This window comes from Canis aureus, chromosome X (assembly GCF_053574225.1).
Source record: "Canis aureus isolate CA01 chromosome X, VMU_Caureus_v.1.0, whole genome shotgun sequence".
Taxonomy (NCBI): Eukaryota; Metazoa; Chordata; class Mammalia; order Carnivora; family Canidae; genus Canis; species Canis aureus.
In genome coordinates, this window is record NC_135649.1 from 107,945,418 (window position 1) to 107,960,075 (window position 14,658).

Consider the following 14,658-nt stretch of genomic DNA (forward strand, 5'->3'; position numbering starts at 1 on the left):
AGTGGTTCCTCACTGTGGCCAGTGGCATTGTAGAGTGTCCATGGCCACTGATGAGAAGAGACCAAAAACTGTGGTAACCATGGCACTTAGGGTCAAGCTGCCACATAGAACGAAGGAACAGAGCATGATGCCTGGAAATGGATAATCATAAATTAAAAAGTATCACATAAAAAAAAAAGTATCACATCTTAGGAGTACTTAGGTACTTAAATAGAGTTGGTCTTGTGGATGGGTTGAATAAGTGGCTGACATATAGGATTGTGTGAAATGCTCCAGAAAGAACCAGGAAGGAGACAAGACAGATATTATGTGACCATTTTACATAGGGAGTGACACTTGTTTCAGATCCAAGATTGAGCTGGTCAAAACGCAAAGACAAGAGCATAGGTCTCCTGATGTCTAATTTAGTGCTCTTCCTACTACGAAAAACTGCCTGAAATTCTACCATTAGCATTCCTTTCCTTTAGAAATGTCTACTGGTAAAATACAAATATTCCTAAGAAGAATAGTAACTTAAATCAGTATTAGTTGTAGAGGAAGTAATATATAGGAAGTCAAGGACATCCTGTAAATTACCTTATTGGGTCTTTTCCAGTGATAGAACTGGGCAGTTTTTGATGGTGGAGAAGGAAAGTCTGAGCACAAAGCCAGAGGCATCCCAGGTATAAGACTCAGGGAAGAGAAGTACACTGGGATGTCAGGGAACCCTAAATACGTCCCTCCCAGAACTAAGAGAGGGCAGTCTGTGGATGAAAAAAGAGCCACAGTAAACTGAGTCTTTCCCACAATTTCATCTAAGATCAGCCCTGAGCCTTATTTGATAGAGAACTAAGAGAAGATGAGAAGGAGCCAGAGATGGCAGTCATAGGGGCCTCCTCCCAGATCAGGTCTGCTACTAGAGGACACTGAAGTAGTCTGTGGTGGAGAAGGCTTTCACATCAACCAGTACTTCAGCTTGAGGACAAAGATTGGGAGCCTTTCTCCAGGCTCATTCCTTCTTGTCTCCAACTATAAGCTTTGTCTCTGTCCAATTCTTTCCTGATACTGCACCACATTCTGCCAGAATTTTGTTTTCACACTAGTGGGCAGGCGTGTGCATGTGTGTGTGTGCATGTGGCAGAAGGAGAAGGAAGCTAACATATAAGAAGAAAGCTAACTGTGTGAGACGTATCTTCTACACGTAACTTCACTTCATTATCAAAATGTTTAGAGGCCACTTTGGTATAAAGCATTGCTCAGATAAAGAAACTGTGGCTCAGAAACTTTCTCCAGGCCACAGAACTAGGATAAGTATCCAAGACTGATTCCAAAACTGATTTTCTGCCTACCACACCACACTGATACCATTAGGATTCTCATTTCTCTGAAAAATTAGAGTCCCTCTTTTCCCAAGACTCTGTTAAACATGTAGTGAGTGCATTGTAATATCCCAATGGATAAAGATCTTCAAGTGGCAATATTCATCTCAGACCAGAGAGGTAGCAATGTATAGTGGAAAGAAGTTGTTATCTCTAGCTGGTAAATATCGAATGCCATTTAAGCTCCCCGTGGCTTCAATTAATTATTGTCAGAAAAAATTAAATAACAATATTTTCATAACAGGACCTAAGTGAAGGTAAAAGAGCTTTGTAAGCTGTACACCATCATGGAAAAGGAAAATAATATGAAAGTAAAGTGAGGGAAACAACTCAAATATCCATCAACTGGTAAGTGGATAAACAAACTGTAGTATATCCATACAATGAGACACTGTTAAGCAATTGAAAGAAACAAACAGCGGGATCCCTGGGTGGCTCAGAGTTTAGCGCCTGCCTTGGGCCCAGGGCATGATCCATGTCGGGCTCCCTGCATGGAGCCTGCTTCTCCCTCTGCCTGTGTCTCTGCCTCTCTCTGTGTGTGTGTGTCTCTCATGAGTAAATAAATAAAAAAAAAGAAACAAACTACAGAGATAAATCTCAAATGCATTGTGCTAAATGAAATAAGTGAATCTCTAAAGGCTACATCTTGTAGGAATTCATTTATATGACATGGAAAAAGCAAAGCTGTCAAGACAGAAAACAGATCAGTGTTTGCCAGGGACAGGAGGAAGTGGAGGGGGCTGACTACAAAGGGGCATGAGAAAACTTTCCAGAGTGATGGAAATATTCTATGTCTTGATTGTGGTGGTGGCTACAGGACTGTATGTGTTTGTCAAAATATGGAATTGTACGCATAAAAAGGGTGAATTATACCTCAATAATCCTAATTTTTTAAAAAATTAAAATGAAGGTACCAGATACTTAATTCTAACTAGTCATAAAATTCTCATTCAATTATTTTGGGAAGACATTTGCCTCTTGATACACAAGATGCTTTAGTACTTTTGGAATAAATGTTTGCTCTGAGTTAGAGAGTATCTTCGAGATCATGAATGATTAATATGGCCTCCTGGTCAAAGATCTCTGCAGATCTCTTGCTGAGAGCTGTATTTCCCGGTCAGTTTCTTTTTAAAGCAATCTCCATTTGGCAAGGGATGTATCTTTATTGGATGCTTCCGAAGTGTTCCAAGCTGAATTGCTTTCAAAATGCAGGACGCAGCCAGCCAGCAAGCTCTTCCTGACATCTTGTAATATGGGAAGACCCGACCTTGTTATCTCCCAAAGAGAATATCCAAGAGCTCAGCCATAATTACCCAACTCTAGAGTCATGCTTGCCCTTTCTTAATGCTAAGCAGACTGCTGCTGAATCAGAAGAAAGCCTGTAGAGGTTTTTCTATTTGAAATGGCAAAAATTTCCAGGGTAAGCATTTAACTGACATGAGCAGGGCTTCCCATCTCAAAATCAATTTGCAACATTTCACTTTTGAAAGGTAAAGGCCAAAGGGATAAGAGCTTGGTTTTTTTTGGGTTTTTTTGTTTTTTTGGTTTTTTTTTTTTGACAGCAGAACTACATTACCTTTTTGATCTAAAGTAGATTTTTAGAATAACAACACATATTTGGATTGAGGATTTCCATTTTTGTTTTAACTTGAGGAAAACGATTTCAACCTTTGCTACATGGTTTTCAAATACTTATTTCTGAAAGCCTTGATAATGGCTGTAATTGAAGTTATATACTTGAAATCCCCAACCATCAAACATTCTTAAGTGAAAGAGTTGACATTTTTATTAGATGTCTAATCTTTACCTTTTTTAAATGCAGCAAGGAGATGAGGCAGTTATATCATAAAATATTTATAAGAAAAAGCCCCAATCTTGAACAAACCTTTTGAGATCTCTCATTAGCAACTGTGACAATCCTGAAACTGGAGACAATAAAATTCCTCTTTTTTTCTTAATCCTTTTCCTTAGACATTTTTAATTTCTTAAAAATTGGTAGGATCTGCATGTGACCAGTTTTCTGCATGTCAATTTCATGTGTTGAGGGAGCACCATTCCTTTCAGTTGAAAGAATTCCATTTCATTCCCGTGGAATGCTTTTCAAATGATTTTGTTAATTCCCCCAGCCACATTCCACAAAATTGGCAATCTCAAAAATGTAAAGCTTCCCTCAGAGTCCTTTGCCAGGCACACAGGAGCTTTAAGACTCAACCAAGCATTGAGACAGTGTTCCCACTCTGGAGAAATGACTGATTGGATGGATTAAATGTGCTTCCGAAGTGATTTCCAAATGGCTATAAAAAAAGAAGGCTAATTAAACATAGTCATTGAAGAGCAGTACTTAACTTGTCAAGCTATACATTATACATTCTTCTCAACGAAGCTATGCTCTGGAATTTTCTACAAAGGAGAGAAAATGAAAAAAAAAAAAAAAAACCTAAACGTCCAGTGAAAAAGCAAAGGTTTAGCACTATGGGACATGAACTGAAACTGAAAGGACTGCAATGTGATCATTTAAAATAATCATTAGGAAGACTTTATGACTGTATGGGGACCTTCTTATAATACATTAAATGCAAAAGAAGATTGTTAGGTGATATGCACATTACAATTATAATCATGAAAAATGTATGCTTGTGAACAATAGGAATCTAATAAAATATACAGAATCTTTAATAGCTCTGTTTAAATGAGAAGTATGTGAGTCTTTTTTAAATTTTCTTTAATTCTGTGATTATATTCTCTTTTTAATTTAGAGTGCTTGTTATCTGCACTCTTCTTACTGGAGATAGAAATATGAATTGTGAGTTTCAGTGATGCATTCTGATCACTATGAATTCAATTCAAGCTGCAGTGTTGCCTAGCAACAGGTTAACTTTTCTGCAGTGAAATTCCTCAGTAGCAGCAACCTATGAAGTATCCGATGAGGAATCTCCTACCTTAAGTATACCTTTTATTACCTTGTTGTCATATTCCATTGATTGGGGGAATTTCATAGTAATCATACGAAGATACTAAAGTTTAAAGAGCTGCATTTTAAAATCCACATCCCTGAATGTTCTGCCTTCTGTCTGGAAGAGGAGAATGGAGCAAGGGGCTTTTCTAGATTCTTTTCCAGTCTCTAGTATTCCCCAGATAAGAATAGGGAAGGGAAATGGTGAAAACTTTGATTTCTAATCTTTATGAATGGTAGCTTGACCTGGCTCCAGTCAGATATAATGTTTCCCTTTTTTATTATGAAGAGTTTTTTGAGATATAATATGTAATTTACTATAAAACTCATCCTTTTAAAGTGGTTTTTAGCCTACTTATTTGCACAGTTGTGTAACCATCACCACATTTTTAGAACATTTCTTAAAAAAAAAGAACATTTCTATCACCTAAAAAGAAAACCCATACCCATTAGCAGTCACTCCCCATTTCCCTCCAATCCTTCTCCCAGCTCCAAGCAATCACCAATTTTCTGTCTCTATGGATTTGCCTATTCTGGACATCTTATATAAAGGGAATCATATAATATGTATGATTTTTGTATCTGGCTTTTTGCATCTGGCTTCTTTCATTTAGCATAATGTTTTTTTTAAGATTTTATTCATAGAAACACAGAGAGAGAGAGAGAAAGGCAGAGGGAGAAGCAGGCTCCATGCAGGAGCCCGATGTGGGACTTGATCCTGGGTCTCCAGGATCACACCCCGGGCTGCAGGCAGCACCAAACCGCTGCACCACCCGGGCTGCCTAAGCATAATGTTTTTAAAAGTCATCCATACTATAGCATCTCTCAGTACTTCATTCCTTTTTATTGCCAAATATTATTCCCTTATATGGATATACCACAATCTGCTTATCCATTCATCCATCAACAAACATTTGGGTTATTTCCACTTTTTAGCTACTGTAAATAAGGCTGTTATGAACATTTGTGTACCAGTTTTTGTGTAGACATGTTTCCTTTGCCTTGGAAATACACCTAGGAGTGGAATTGCTGGGTCATATGTGTTCAACATTTTGAGGAAAACTCAAACTATTTTCCCAAGTGGCTGCACCATTTTACATTCCCAACAGCAGTGTATGAGGGTTCCAATTTCTCCACATTCTCACCACCACTTACCATCTGTCTTCTTGATTATAGACATCCTAGTGAGTAGGAGGTGGTATCGTATTGTGGCTTTAATTTGCATTTCCTTGATGGCAATGATGTTAAGCATCTTGTCTAGTGCTCATTGGTCATTTGTTTATTTTCTTTGGAGAAATATCTGTTCAAATTCTTTTTCCATTTTTAAATTAGTTTTTACTATTGAGTTGCTTTTTCTTTCTTTTTTCCTTGTGATACTTGGATTCTTTGTAGAAATGCATTGAGGTCAAGGCCTTCACAGGAACCAAAACACTCAGACCAAAACAGTTACCACCAGTTAGTTAGGGAGGAGAAGAGAGAGCAGTCACTGTACATCAGTGTCAGTGAATGGATACACAGCAGGCCCCAGGGAATGCTCCCGATGAACATGCTCATATCTGTCTGGTATCCTCACATCACTCCTGAAATCAGAATCTTGCTATTCAGCCTCCACAGAGCGTAGTGCCTTCTCTTACTCTCAAAGAGCACTGGGTGAGTGGGGAGGCTCTTTACTGTAAAAAGAAAAGGATGGCCACTGCCACCACCCACCATCCACCGCACCCTGTGATCAGGTTCTGTGCCTCCATTAGTCCCCACTATTTACCCCAAAGTCTGGAAAACAGTTGACAAATAAATGACTGTAAGGACTTCTTTTTTAAATTTCAGTAACAGTGAGTTGGTTGCTCTTGCTCGCAAATTTCCTTTATGTCCCAATTTTAACATACATATAAGCATTTACTGCTCTGAGCCTTTGCAAATAATTTTAACTATTTAAAGATCATTTTAACATTTTTCAAATAATTTGAAACTAATTTAATCCTCATAACAATTCTGTGAAGTAGGTAATATTACTATCTCTATTTTATAGATGAGGAAACTGAGGCATAGACAGAGAAAGTAACCTGTCCAAGCCAACAGCTGATGAGTGGCAAAGGCAGAGTCAAACTCTGCCTAGCTCCAATCTGTGCTTGTCAACTGCCGTGCGATGCTCCTTTGCCAATTGTGTTTTAATGTTTTGTGGGGTAGGGGGGCAATACTGGAGCCTAGTTCATGTAAAGGCATCCCTTCACAATAGGTTCAAAAAGTCATCCAAAACACAATTTGGGGAAGGAACCCTACCATGAATCGGTTCCTCACATAAAGAATTCTGTGCTAATGCAATCAATGTTGAATTTCATTTTCATATGTTAGCTTTTGCTTTCCTTGAAGTAGGTCACCCATTTGTTGCTGGGAAAATGGTACTCCCTAACCCAGTTTTGCACATAGCCAACATTTTCTAAATGTTGAATGATGTTGAATGAATTAATGAATTAATTCATGTGCAGTGCACAAGACTGCAGGTTGCTTGCCTGGAGCAGGCCTTCCTCCAAAGAGAATCTTGGCTGGCTCCTGGGGACAAGTACAATGTCCTTCTCTCACCATGTACCCAGAGGACAGATGAATCTGCCTCACATTCCTGTTATCCAAGGGCATCACTCAAAACAGAAGCCCTTCTGGTCATCTGAACTCAGCATTTTCATCTCTTAATGCTCTAAATATTCCTTTCCCAGGTATGACCACCCATGGCTCCCCTTCATTCCAAAATCTCTACACTTCCTTCCATTGTAAACAAATTTCCCTTACTCCTCCACCTTCTTCTCTACTCAGACTCTGCCCTAGAGGACACATCTACTTAGAGGCTAGTAGTTCTCTTTCACCTTATATACAATGAGGAGTTTCTCCATTCCTTATGCTTTTCCCACATCACTAGTCTTCCACCTTATTACAAAAATAGTAGAAATTATGAGCAACTTGTCCCAATCCACTGTTACTGTCATCTGTTTATAATACCCTCTTATTCCCCTCATTGCACTTATATACCAACTTTCTCAGCTCTTCCATCCCATCCACCATTTATTTTAGCCATTATCCCCTGATCACAGTTTTTTTCCCCTCTACCCCTAGTCCTGCCTCTGTCCTGTGTCATTTCAGAGTTCAGGGGTTCATCCATCAAATATCCAATATCCCCAGCTTCCTGCATATATTCCTCTCCAAAAACCTTCTCTCTACTAATCATATCAATTAACTGCCATGGCCACACCTTACACATTGTAACCACTTGGAACTGCTTGCTTGCTCTCCCACTCTCTATCTCCCTCCCCCTCTCCCCTCCATCTCTCCCTCCTATAACTCTCTCAATCTTTCCCTCTATTTCTCATCCTAAATTCAGACTTTAATCAGAATGCCTTATCCTTTTTTGTCTCATCTCCAGTTACTCTTGCTATGCTTGTTCTTCATTATCCACAACTCCTATTTTGACTCTATCAGTTATTTGCTCCTTTACTAGCCAGCAATTCGGCCACTGTCTTGCCAATATTATTATTTCTTTATTCCATCTATTCCATCCATCTACTCCACTCTTTACTCTGTATCCTCTCAACAGACTCCATACCAGCCTCCTTACCTCTAGTCTTATTCTCCAATATCAGCTATAGTGACTTTTCTAAAATGCAAATCTAGCCATGGGGTTCCCCCGAATTAAAACTCTCCTATGACTTCTCACCACTCTCAGGATAAAGTCTAAATTCTTTATCTGGTTGGAAAGTCCTTCCTAATTTTATATGTCCCAGAGCTTACCTCTTACCACATCTCACCCCCCAATACACCCCTTTTTATGTTCTAGCCATGTTTCAACTATGTGTCATGGTCCCTGGCAGCTCTCTCTCTCTCTCTCTCTCTCTCTCTCGCTCTCTAGCTCTCTCTCACCCTGTCCCTCTCTTGTCTCCCTTCTTCTCTCTCAGACTCTGCATACTTTGTTCTCTCTGCCTGGAATACTGTCTCCTTCCCTCCCTCTCTTCACCTGCATAACTGTCATTTCTAGAGTCTTTAGTTGTTTCTTCCTCCAGAACACCTGTCTGACCATCTTGCTTCTAGCTTTCCTATAACACCTTGAACTTACCATATTGTGCGAGGTTTCACCCAGTAATGTAAAAAACTATTCCTTGCTACTACCTCTGCTAGACTATAGGCTTCATGAGGTCAAAGACCATGTCTTGTTCATCGCCCTATCCATAGCATCTAGCACAGTCTCTGAAACATTGAACAAACATATAAATGAGTTACTGAAGAAAAAGCTTTACCTTTAGGGATATAATTAAAATCAATGCTTCTCATTAATAATATAAGCAGCAACTTTTCTCTGCTGTAATCTTGTACTACCTCAAAAAGTAGTAATGACTCATCTAGCTCATGAAATGCCATAGTAGACACTCTCTACTCATATTCTACCAAACTTCACTACAAGTACCAACTATGTGACTCTGTCTAAGGGATTCCTCTGGCTGCAGGAACATGCCAAAATGTAGAAATGCCAAGGAGTTAATGCCTCTCTGGGAGCAATCCTCAACTGAGGAAGAATGGGGTTTGATGGATAAATACTCCAGCTTTCCTTCCCCTCAAGCAAAATATCTCTGAGGCATACTCATTGCAGTCTCCCAGAGGTCTCCAGCAGGACTGGGCCCCATTTACCCACACCAATAACTTGTTTATTAATACAGCCTTTATTTAAAGGTTTTCTTCTCTGTGTCATTTCCTTATCAGTGTTTCCTGGGATTATCTCCCACATAAACTGTTACACTAAAATTATTTTCAAGGTTTGATTCTGAGATAACCTAACTTAGCTGCTCACCCAGTTCCTTGACTATTCTTCAAATGCAGTTTAGCAATCCACAAGCATAAAACACCATATCTCATCATCTGGCCCTGGGACGGTGATTTATTTACAATCTCCATCTGTGGCCATAACCAATTACCTTCAACTTATTTCACTTTTTAATAAAAACTGAATTAGCATTTGACATTATCATTATAGTGGTAATAATAGTAACAAATATAATAATGAGGCATAAATTTTCTAGAGCATTTTCTGTGTGCTAGACACTATTATTAAAGTGATCATGTGAATTCATTCAAGAATCCTATGCCCTCAATCCTACCCATGATTCCTCCATTATGTCAAATGTATCCTGACCTCCTTTGTCTCTCTATATGACCAGTCAATTCTTGGGGCCATGGCAAGCAGAGTGATAGGATAAACTTAGAGTCCACAATTCAGAGCAGTGATTCCTCAAAACCACCCTATGGTAGCACAGCTGAGGTCCACATGAGAATTATGGCCAAAAGAAGTCTAGACCAGAATGAAATTAGGCTTCATTCCAGACAAAGACCACCAGGAACACACATAAAATTAAACAAGCTCAGTTTAGTACTCATTGCAGTGAGAAAAATCACCATGGGGAATGTCAGTGAGAGGATACTAGAAAAGATTTATCATAGGAATTGGCCTGTGACAGGTGCTTTGAAGGAGGGTTTGAAGAAGCAGGGCTTTGCTCTAGATTGATTGCTTTCAGGAAGCAGGAGTAATTCTATGATTTAATGTTTTATTTTATTTAAATTTAACTAATTAATTATATATTTTGCTCCTATAACATTGTTCCTATAACATTGGGCTGCAGGTGCCCTTTTAGATAACTATGTTTGTATCCTTGGGGTAAATATCTAGTGGTACAAGTGCTGGGGCATAGGTATCTCTATTTTTAACTTTTTGAGGAAAGTCCATATTGTTTTCTATAGTGGTTATTCCAGCTTGGATTATCACTAGTATATTGTGATTATTCCTGGGATGCAAGTATTTTTCCTGGGCTGCAAGGGTGGTTCAACATCCACAAATCAATCAGTATGATACACTACATTAATAAAAGAAAGTACAAGAACTATATGATCCTCTCAATAGATTCAGAAAAAGCATTTGACAAAATACAGCATGCATTCTTTCTTGATTAAAACTCTCCATAGTGTAGGGATAGAGGGAACACATCTCAATATCATAAAAGCCATCTACAAAAAGCCCACAGGGAATATTATTCTCAATGGGGAAAAACTAAGCTTTTCCCCTAAGGTCAGGAATACGACAGGGATGCCCACTTTCACCACTGCTATTCAACCTAGTACTAGAAGTCCTAGCCTCAGCAATCAGACAACAAAGAGAAATAAAAAGCATCCAAATTGGCAAAGAAGAAGTCAAACTCTCACTCTTCACAGATGGCATGATACTCTATGTAGAAAACCCAAAAGACTCCACCCCAAAGTTGCTAGAACTCACAGAGCAATTCAGCAAAGTAGCAGGATATAAATAAAATCAGTGCACAGAAATCAGTGGCATTTCTATACACTAACAATGAGACAGAAGAAAGAGAAATTAAGGAATCCATCTCATTGACAATTGCACCCCAAACCATAAGATACCCAGGAATAAACCTAACCAAAGAGGTAAAGGATCTGTACTCTGAAAACCATAAAACACTGATGACAGAAATTGAGGAAGACACAATGAAATGGGAAAATGTTCCATGCTCATGGATTGGAAGAATAAATATTGTTAAAATGTCTACGCTACCCAAAACAATCTACACATTCAATGCGATCCCTATCAAAATACCATTGACATTTTTCACAGGGCTGGAACATATAATCCTAAAATTTGTATGGAACCAGAAAAGACCTCGAATAGCCAGAGGAATGTTGAGAAAGAAAACCAAAGCTGGTGGCATCACAATGCCAGACATCGAGCTATATTACAAAGCTGTGATCATCAAGACAGTATGGTACTGACTCAAAAACAGACACATAGATCAATGGAACAGAGTAGAGAACCCAGAAATGGACCCTCACCTCTATGGTCAACTAATCTTCAACAGAGCATGAAAGAATATCCAATGGAAAAAGGACAGTCTCTTCAACAAATGGTGCTGGGAAAATTAGACAGCCACATATAGAAGAATGGACCATTTTCTTACACCACACATGAAAATAAACTTACTATTTTAATAAATCTTATGCAGAAAGAGGGAGGATTAGAATAAAACTAAAGCTGTGATTGGTAAAGAAGCAATAGTCATTCAGATCAGCAGAAAGAGGAACATGTTGGTTCATTTTTGTGGCTTGGGCAATGATCATGTTTTATCTGTGTTCAAACCTGATTATAGAGTGATCTTGTTTATGTTTTGACTAACTGTGACCACTGAGCAGCCTCATCTTATGTTGGTGTTCAGGTAATATTTTATATTCAATAAGAAAACACGATAGCTCAGTTGTGAGTGCCCAGCCAGCTTACAATAACACCAAGGCCCAGCTGATGGTATCGTATCAGACCAGCTGCCAGATGACAGGGACTACTGTTTTTTCTCAGGGCAAATATGCAAAGCTTCAAATTGAAAATGAAAGAGTAATAAATATTGCTTTTGTATACAAGATTCTTTTCTCCCATCTTCTTTCATTGTAGAACTTCAATTTTGTTCTGGGATCCACCCTGCCCCCATGCAGCCATGTTCTTCAGGGGAAGTGAGCACTACTGACCGACTCCAAAGTAAGATCTGTGTGATCTCAGGATAATCCTATTCCCTTTGACAGAGATTGGTTCAAAAACAGACATGTGACCTAATTTTGGTCAATGATTCTTGAGGGGAGGCCTGCTTGGGCACCACTGAAAAGGTTTCTTACTCTTTAGAAAGTGCCACAGGATGACATAGTCTCTTTCCTCTCATTTTTCTCAGCCTGGTGATAATGTCAACATTGAAGACTCAGGAAAAGAAGGTGTTAAGAATTTGAATTAATGATAACAAAGGTGCCAAATCAAGCAACCCTGGAGCCTCCCTATCCTGGCACTTCCAGTTATGTGATTTAATACATTTCTTCTTATAGGAGAATACATTTCCTTTCATATGAGATAATACATTTCCTTTTTCTTTACCCAATTGAGTGAGAATTTTCTGTTACTCACATCAGTGTATTCTTAAAAAGTAGTGAGAATGAAAAAAGATGAAGAGTCAAAGAACTCTTCAAAGAAGAGAGGACAGGATAGAACAACGTTAAAAAGTAAGGCATGTGGTGTAGGAATTCCCTATTGTGTGACAGCTTAAAGGAACTGCAGGTTACCCAACTTGGATGTCATGTGCAAAAACCTCAGTTTTGCCCTTATCAACTATCTAGATTAATCAATGCATCTGAGTTTCTGCTGCATCTACTCTATGGAATCTCAACTTCAGATAAATTCCCCCAATCGTTTCTCCATCCCAGCTTCTAGGCTGCCAAGCACAGCTAGAGGAAATATATGTCATTGTATCAATAGGTTCTACTGTAAATCTAGACTTTCTAAACTCCAAAAGAATATGTTACTTTTAGATCTGAGCCACAAGTTCTGTATACTTCTGTAGGAACCTCGTTGTCTAAAATTACTTTATGTTATAATTAGTATTTTAAATTGAAAAATTAATACTTGCTTCTTGTAAAATAGAGCTCTGCCTTATGAATTCATCTCTCTCTATCTTCATCCATCTTCTGCTTGTTATACCAAATCATAGAGCCATGCCTTTTACCTTGCCAAAGCCAATGCTTTCACCAGTGCTGGCAAACCTGTCCTATCAGCTAAAGAATATAATGCAAAGCAAAATAAGTCAGAGAAAGACAAATTTATTATTTCTCTCATATGTGGCATTTAAGAAACAAAACAGATTAACAAAGGGAAAGAGAGTCAGACAGACAAACCAAGAAACAGACTCTTAAGTATAGAAAACAAACTGATGGTTACCAGAGGTAAGGGTGATGGATGAAATAAGTGGTGGGGATTAAGGAGGGCATTTGTCGTGCTGAGCACAGGGTGATGTATGGAAGTGCTGAATTACTATCCTGAAACTAACATAACACTATGTTAACTATACTGGAATTAAAGTTTAAGAATTTAATTTTTAGAAACCTGTCTTTCTCTCACTCTTCTTTCCTGGACTGTTACAAGAGCCTCTGAACGGTGTTCTCTTACCTCTTTTTCTCCCATCTAATTCAGCCTCCATATGGCTGGAACATTGATCAAATTATGTCAGTTTCCTACTCAAAATCTTCTCTTGACTTCCAAATGCCTATAGAAAAGGATACAAACAATAGGTCTTTTCCCCTCTGTGTCTTTGCTCCTTTTGTTCTCTTTTTCTGTTATGTACTTTTTCCTGCTTCACCGTTGAAGCATTCTTCATGTTTCAAGGCCCAATTCAAAAGTCTCTCCTTCCTGAAGATTCTCCAAAACATCCAGGTAAAATCAGCCAATTCTTTGTGCTCAGGGCCATACATTTCTTCTTTACTTTGTCCCTTATCCTATCACACTGTTAATAAGAGTTATCTGTATCCATAGATATTTATCTCCAGAGCTCTATGATATATTTATTTTTGGTAAGAATCATAAGTTTTATATACCAGAGCACCTGGTACAAGACTACATAAAAAGCCCTCAAAAATATTTTTAAACATGTTTATTAGTACCATCAAATAAAAAGAACACTAACATTTGTTCAGTATCAGATGGCATATCATATAAATAAAACCTATTTGATAAAATTACAAGGAAACATTTAAGTAAGAAATTGTTGGCAACCATCCCTGAAATGCCAGCAACCGAAATGAAGTTCGATCCCTTTGTGACTTCTGACCAGAGCAAGAACCACAAAATCTATTTCAATGTACCTTCCTGCATTCACAGGAAGATTATGTCTTTCCCTCTTTCCAAAGAGCTGAGACAGAAGTAAAACGTTCAATCAATACCCATTTGAAAGGATGATGAAGTATAGGTTGTGCAAGGACACTACAAAGGTCAGCAAATTGGCAAAGTAGTCTAGGTTTTTCAGAAAGAAATGTGTCATCTACTCTGAAACAGTACAGCAAGAAAGGTGACTGACATAACTGTCCATGTGGGCATTCATCCTAACAAGGTGGTTATCACTAGACTGAATCTGGACAAAGACCACAAAAAAAATCCTTGAAGGTAAAACCAAATCTCATCAAGTAGGAAAGGAAGAGGGCAAATATAAGGAAGAAACAATGGAGAAGATGCAGGAATAAAGTCTAATCTTATATATGACTTTAAATAAAAACTGTTAAAATGAAAAAAAATTGTTTGATGCCTTTGTGAAAAATATAAAATGAATGATTTCATGTTTTTAATACTACAGTCTATAAAACACTATCCATCTATTCCCATCTGCATCATGACACCCAATTTTGCCTCTAGATCTCAAGAATGGGATTCTCAAAACCTGCATCCATACATACATAAGGGCTTAGTCTTATAAATAAGAGCTAGAATCTTGATAACACGGTACACCCTCTTCT

The 14,658-nt window shown here is 38.3% G+C and overlaps 1 long non-coding RNA gene and 1 pseudogene across 3 annotated transcripts in view; both read left to right on the plus strand.

The window, feature by feature from the left end:
* LOC144308568 (uncharacterized) overlaps window positions 1–12,260 on the plus strand; it is a 30,130-nt gene extending 17,870 nt beyond the window's left edge. Inside the window, exons 2-4 of one of the 3 annotated variants that reach the window (XR_013375009.1) lie at window positions 1,603–1,706; window positions 11,789–11,872; window positions 12,060–12,260. This is a non-coding gene — a long non-coding RNA (uncharacterized LOC144308568). Of the gene's footprint in view, window positions 1–1,602; window positions 1,707–4,248; window positions 4,303–11,788; window positions 11,873–12,059 lie in introns of those variants that run through there. The other 2 variants (XR_013375008.1, XR_013375010.1) reach the window with 2 other exon arrangements.
* Window positions 12,261–13,949: 1,689 nt separating this feature from the next.
* On the plus strand, window positions 13,950–14,388 carry LOC144308340 (large ribosomal subunit protein uL24 pseudogene; annotated as a pseudogene).
* The last annotated feature ends 270 nt before the right edge of the window (window positions 14,389–14,658 follow it).